The sequence below is a fragment of the Chenopodium quinoa genome, unplaced genomic scaffold, assembly GCF_001683475.1.
Source record: "Chenopodium quinoa cultivar QQ74 unplaced genomic scaffold, ASM168347v1, whole genome shotgun sequence".
NCBI classification, from domain to species: domain Eukaryota; kingdom Viridiplantae; phylum Streptophyta; class Magnoliopsida; order Caryophyllales; family Amaranthaceae; genus Chenopodium; species Chenopodium quinoa.
In genome coordinates this window covers 1,830,459-1,837,811 of record NW_018743212.1, presented here as the reverse complement: position 1 = coordinate 1,837,811, position 7,353 = coordinate 1,830,459, and the positions used below count along the sequence as shown (strand labels likewise).

General features: G+C 30.4%; 1 long non-coding RNA gene across 1 annotated transcript; it reads right to left on the bottom strand.

The window, feature by feature from the left end:
- Positions 1-2,261: 2,261 nt before the first annotated feature.
- LOC110734340 lies at positions 2,262-4,202 on the bottom strand. Its single transcript, XR_002513794.1, has 2 exons — positions 3,113-4,202; positions 2,262-2,993 (listed from the first exon to the last, which is right to left on the bottom strand). It is a non-coding gene; the product is annotated as an uncharacterized LOC110734340 (long non-coding RNA).
- Positions 4,203-7,353: the final 3,151 nt, after the last annotated feature.

Below are 7,353 nucleotides of genomic sequence, written 5' to 3'. Positions count from 1 at the left end.
GTATAGTTGAATTTCGTTTGAATAAATACCAATCAAAAGTGATTTGATTCCTAAATTTTTTTTATGTTTTTTTTTTTTTTTTTGAAGGATGATTCCTAAATATTTAATGCTTTTGGATGCCACGTTAAAAAAAAAAAAAAAAAAAAAAAAAAAAAAAAAAAAAAGTATGCCAGTCCAAATGTTTTTATTGATCAAAATTATTTTTCATTAAGCTCACATAACATCGCAATAAATCTACATATTGCAATACTATGAAACGTATATTTATAACTTGATGTCCTTTTGCGCTCGTTAAAATGATTGTCAAAAATTGTTTGCTCTTTGTCCTCCCATACATCCCCCAAATTCACTAGAAATTGAGATGCAAGGATTAAGATATATAATGTCGTATTTCAAGTTGCATACTTAACGCATATTAGAGGATCGAATTTTCAAACTGTCAAGATTAAGCAAGAAAGTTGTAGCATATTAATTTGTTCTCTTTGTAACATATTAAAGGAGCGCTGATATGGCTCCGTCAAGAAATTTATCGAAGTCTTTACATATTATGTAATACTTTGCTTTTTGTTTATTAAGCATATGTATGTCAAAAAAAAAAAAAAAAATCTAACAAAATTTAGAATAGCAAAGTATATATATGTTCGTTCAAATTCACAATTCGGATGAAATTGAAAATAATACAGAGTACATATATAAAACCATGTAATTATCCATTATTAATCATAGTTAAAGATAACGAAACATATAAATGTATTCATAATCAATTACATACAATCATACATATTATTTCAAGCTGATATATGCTTGGCCTCAAGATTTCAGACAAGCTGAGTAAAGATAAAAAATTAAGAGAGCAACCTTTGGAAGCTTGGATTTTTTAGGGCCTTCCTAATGGTTGACGGGTTTAAGGAAACTCAAGTGTCCCTTTTCATTAGAGTACGCCCCACTTATTTGTAGGGCTTTTCTCCTCATAGAGGGGCACTTGCCTTCATGGTCCCGACTTGTTAGTTTCTTGGCCTTTCAATATATATTTATTTTGCCATTTTTGTCAATGTATAATTATTAATGTACATTGTTACACGTATAAATAAGATTTCAAGTACATAACTATGCTATTCTTTAAGTATAAATCACCAGAATTAGAAAAAGTAGAATGTGTGAATAGCATAATATGAGTATCAACATTCATCTAAAAAAACGAAGTGTTATTTTTTTTTAATTTTTTTTTCACTTACATTAGAAATTAATTAATAATTAAACTGGATTTACACTTTAAGCACAACATAATCATGAAACCCAACAATAATATAGTGCCACATCCAAATATATAGGATGATATAAAGTGTTGTCGGCCAGATTGACTAAAAAATATTATGTGATTATATTCAGTCTTTGCTCTTTAATCAGCTAATAAATCATCTAATTGTTGTACTTAACCAATTAGTAATAAGGTTATGAGAGTAGCTAACAACCACTAACTTTCGTTGGATAACAGTACAAAAGGGCACATTATCGCATTCTCCAAAGTGATTAGACATTACTACATACAATTATAATTTTAGGTAGCTGAAAGTTCCAGGAAATTGTTCTTAATTAAACAACAAAATCTTTATCACAAATCATCAGTTAAAGGGGTTAATTAGTTAATGACTTCGAAAAAAATTGGATGAATAAGACCTAATGATAATCATATCAAGCTATGCATTAATCTCCTAATTCAATTCCCTATGTGTTACGGAGTACTTTGTAATTGATACTTCCTCTGTTCCACAAATATTGCAATAAGAATGAAATTACGCATTCCAAAGCACATTTTATATATTAAATATCTATTATTATATAAGAGTAAAAATTATAAAAGGCTGATGTTGTGAAAGTAGTTTACGAGATAAATCTAACAAGACTCCACATAACTATATTTTACTTTACGTATAAATCATAATTGTGGTCAAACAAGCATGAATAGTACAAAAGTCAAGTTGTTGCAATATTACTAGAACGGAGGAAGTATATATTAAAAAAACAAAAACCTAACTCGGACCTCATAACAAGTCCCCACTAGTTCATCCTTACAAATGACCTTAAAGGTGGATGAAATTAAAATTGCTCAATTAGAACAAGATGTGAATAGATAAAGATTTGTGCTCGTAATGGCCTCATAAATTATAAAGTTGGGAATTGAAACAAAGAAATATTGTGAAACTTTTCGTAAATGAAATTAGACCTAATGAATATCATAGTACATGTTATCACCAGCTTCAACAATCAAACGGACCAATTCTTTGTTTATTTATGGTTAAAATTACACCAATTAACTTCGGATCAAATCAAATTAATTCAAGCCAGATTAGATCAGACCAAACCTTAATAAATGCAAAAACGAAGACAATATTGCCTAAATTACCCATCAAGCCAACACAATTTAGATCATCAAATCAAAAAGAAATGATGACAAAAAAATTGCAAAGGTAGACATACTTGCAGAAATGAAGGGGGAAAATAAAAAGAAAAACCAAAAAATGGATTACCCTTCAATTCTGCTGCTGTTGTTCTACGAGCAGTACTTTGTTACTGACAAACTTACGGATGTATCCATCTATTCTTTTCTTTCTTAACTTTCCTCATTTTACCCAACTTGTCTTGTCACTTTTTACCATGAATTTCAAATTCTTCTATCACACAAATATGTCAGTTTAATTATTCCAATTGATTTTTAATTTTGATTAATTAAAACAACAAGCAACCATTCAATTTTATTAAAAAGATCTCTAACTAGTTAATTAGATATATTAGATGAAGATACAATTACAATTGCCATAAATCAAACATTGGATTGTTCATTCAAATAACTCCTTATGTCCATTGATAATAACCTAACCCTAATAAGTCACTTATCCACCCCATACCACTTCCCGGGCCTTCTGCTCTTAACATAATCGATCACCCTGTTTGCAATATGTAACTTTGAGATCGCGACCGGAGCAAACATCATTCTGAAACGGACAGAGTATAATTTAACAAATTATAACAACAAACTATAACAGCAACACCACTACTAGTTCACTACAACTCTAGCTAATAAAAATAACAATAAACAACATAAAATTATTACCAAATATATGTTAATTTGCTGTTGTATTACTCCGTATTTTGAATTAGTTGTGGGACCCGCTTACGCTTCTTCTTTTCATAGCTAATACCTCTGGCCTTAGACTGAGAATCCCTAACTTCCTTAAGTAAAGCCGTACAGCGCGGGCCCCAAACGGGTTCATCTCGGGCTTACCCCCGTTTTCCTCGTAAGCAGCTCTGAGCCGTCCGATCAAAGCGTCAAGCGATCCCCACGCTTGACGCAACGGGCACGGGCAGGGGGCAGGAGGATTAGGGTGACCGTAAAACGGACACATATGATTGTGCACCTTAGTTTCGCCGAACTGATCCAAGTACCGTAGAAACTCCAATACGTGGGCCCCGCTACATCGGTTCAGCGCCAGGGGAGGCCGGTGGTTCTTCAGGTACTGTCCGAAGGTGGTCCAGTCTCGCCGCTTTTGGTTCTCGTATCGAGAGAGGGTTATCGATGAGGAGGAGGAGGTTGAGAGGAGTGTAGTAGTAGTAGTAGGGTTATTGAAATGTTGAAGAGTTGTAATGTTTGATGAAGTTTCCATTTTTGGTAGAAAGAGAGAAAATTAGAAGGAAGATTTTGGTTGTTTTTTTGTGAGTTTTGGAGGAATGAAGTAAGAAGAGAGGAAGAGTTGAGGTGGGTTTAATTTATATTTGTGGTAAAAAAAAAAAAGGGTTAAGGTTGAAGGGTTTATAATGAGTGTTTTGGAGGGGTGTGAGTTTTTATGCGTGGAAAATGGGGGCAATTGAGTGAATGAAGGAGTAATAAGGCTAATAACAAGATAGACCTCACTAATATGTGTTGTACTCATCAAATATGTGGTTATGAGATTGGTGTCGTTGGTTGTTGCACATACCACTTATACAAGTCACCTAAGGTGCGTAGTATTTGCGCTTAATTATAAAACTGATGTATAATATGTTGTTGGTTGTGTCTTGTACATGAGCTACACGACTAGCCATATGCATTATTATTATTATACAAGTGTAACATGTATTTCATATAAAACTTTGAATTTTCACCTGAAAAAAAATGTTTTGATCTTAATTTTCTAGAATTTGTGTTGTTCTAATTTGGTTGAAATTTGACCTTGGTTTTATATACTTTATAATAAGAAAAGTTGAAGAGAATAAAACCTAATTAAGTGAGGTGTGTAGTATTTGCGCTTATTTATGAGACGGATGTTAGCTTAGTTACAACGTGTGCATGAGATGCATATCATATATTCATATGTATGTCATTGTGTTTTTCAATATATTTCTTTTTTTAAAATATAGCTTAATTAGTTTAGAAATAATAATTAAAATATGATCAATTGAGAAAAAAAAGGATGATTTGGAAATAAAAATGGCATGGTGTGTGAAGTAAGACATTTATTTGTACTCGTATCCCATATTTTGTAAAGAAAAGAAAAATGGCGTACAGAGCTGATAAATGTGGAAAATTCTAAGTTACTAATTCAGTGGTAATTAAATTATGTACTGTATAAATAGAGACCACATATAATAGAATTCCCTGGTAGAGTAAAATAAGAGGGGAACACGCAATGCAAAAGACAGAAAACAAAAAAAAAAGAAGGAAGAAGAAAGAAAGAAAGAAAGAAAGAAAGAAAGAAAGAAAGAAGAGTAGATGATTGATAAATGCAAGTGCCGAAAAACCAGTGGAGGCACTGACCTCACTACCCCTTTATGATCATGATTTGACTTGTCTTGCTCACCTAAGTACTTCCCTCTCTTTTACCATTTTTCTCTTATTTTTACCTTCCTATTATTCTAGATATAAATTAAATTTTATAAAATTTAAAATAAAATACTCCGTACATTCTAAAAAAGTACGGCAATATTATACTCCGTAAAAGACTAAAGTTTGACCTAGTGGTAAGAATTGAGCATTTTAATTATGACTCTTTGAGGATGGGGTTCAATCTCCACTAAGGGCGTCGAGGGTAAGGATTTTCCATACCATTTCCCTGTGTCTAGCCCGCAAACTCCGTTGGATAGTCCTGTGAATGGTTTTGGTTAGATAAGATAATTCATCTTTAAAAATAAAACAAAAAAAAAAAAGTGTGAAGTAGCTCTTTGTATTTTTGAGGTAACTCTTACTTCATTTTTCCATTTTGGATACCTTTTTATGTCAATTGATAAAGAGAAACTCCTACTATACCTAAATGGTTTGATAAAGAGATTAAGGAAAGAAAAAAAAAAGAATAAGTTTATGTAAATTGATAGTGAAATACTGTACGAAGTATATAGTGCAGTATAATTATGTAAGATCCTAACATTGGCCTTAGTTTATAAATATCTTTTTGCATGTTAGATTTGTTGTTGTCTTTTGGCTTTTAGATTTTTCACTTTTGTGATCGTTGAATTGTGTTTCAAACTTTCAACCGATCTGGAAAGACTACAGCAGCTTGTTCTCGCTCTTTGTTTGTTTGTTATAGTTAGGCATGTATATGGGATAACCGAAGATTGATTTGATTTTACCAAGTTTATGTATGTATCAATATATAGTTGCTTACAAGTTACAACTAATTAAGCTACTCAAACAACCAATTAATAATTATACCGGCCAACAACTAACATTACCAATTAATTGACACGATATTGTATTATGTTAGTTTTTCAAGTGATCGACAAACAAAATTGATCATTTTTTGTTTGAAAATACTATGGTAGTCATCCTTAAATGACTACAAATATACTGATTTATATTTAGCCGATTTTTTATTTAATATTTATGTCAAAATTAATTTGTTAAGTAGCAATAGTTGTAATGAAATTGAAATTAATGATATACATAGTAAATGAAATTAATGAAATACTGCTTGATATTTTTACACCCATAATATACTTATATGCATAAACACTTTAAAATAATTAACATACATCTAAAACCTTCACATCCATTTATCAAGTTATAAGGAAACATCATATACGTACCATGCATTATAATCTTCACATTGGTTGCATATAGGGTTTGTTTAATAATAAGTAGAGAAATATAAGAAGTACTACGTATATAACATGAAATTGTAATTTATTAGGGCATTTTGCAAAGCATTTATCTTGTTTTTTTAAGAAAAAAAAAATTAAAGAAAAAAAATAAAGAAAAATTTCAGCAACTTAAATTGAGGCTCTAGTTATCATCACAACTAAATACATATTTAAAAATTATTTATGTAATCTCTCTACTAAACTCTCCTTTTCTCTAATGAACTTTTTTATATACTTCCGAATGCACCATGTATTCAACTAATTATTCAATCTTATTTTTACTCTTCATTTTTATGATTAATTAAATAAAAATAATTATCAAAAATGAGAATAAAATATTCATACTATATCTACCATACACCCGAGTTTATATAATAATAATCTCTCATTCTTTAGAGATATTTTAAATAGCCAAACTATTTAAGATGTTAAAATGATTTTAACTGCAAATATATTATGCCACTGTGATACTAGTATTTTTTTTAATAGATTAATGTTTAGCAGTAGAGAATTTATGATAATTAAAGAGATAATTGTGATTTCCATACAAAGAACAGTCCAAGACGACTGCCTAAAACAGACAGTAATTTGTGGCCCACACTTACCAGAAGAGTTTGACATATTTGACTGCTTATTATTGAGATTGAGACCCCCTATTTTGTACGTACTCTACTCTTTACTCCTTCAATTTTATAATTATTCTATATACTTTATTATAAAAACCATTTAAAACTAAATATCCAATGAAAATCGTCGTCCAACACATCGGTTTTGCACTCATTTGAAAGAGTTGAATAATAATGATAATGGAGTATCAACATTGATCTAAACCATGGATTTGGTGGTGCATACTCCATCTATCCCTTTTTTTTTCTCTTTATTTGACTGTGCACATTCAAGACGTGTTTTAAAACATTTATATCTTTATTTCTATACATGTAAAAGTTATAAAAATGTGATATTAATAAAATGTAGAATAAGACAAATCTAACAAGGCCACTCATAATTATATATTATCTTTCATAAATTAACGGTAATTTATAGTCAAGTTTTTAAAGTTTGATCAAAAAAATGATAATGGGGCAAAAATTAAGGAACGGAGGGAGTAGTTTTATTTTGTAAGGGATAATAAAGGGTGAGATTGATAGGAACATTTAGTACGAAGTATTAATATATATTTGAAGAGGTTGGAAGTTCATAGATAAAAGAAAACAGTTGAATATATCCCGATTTTTTCTACTT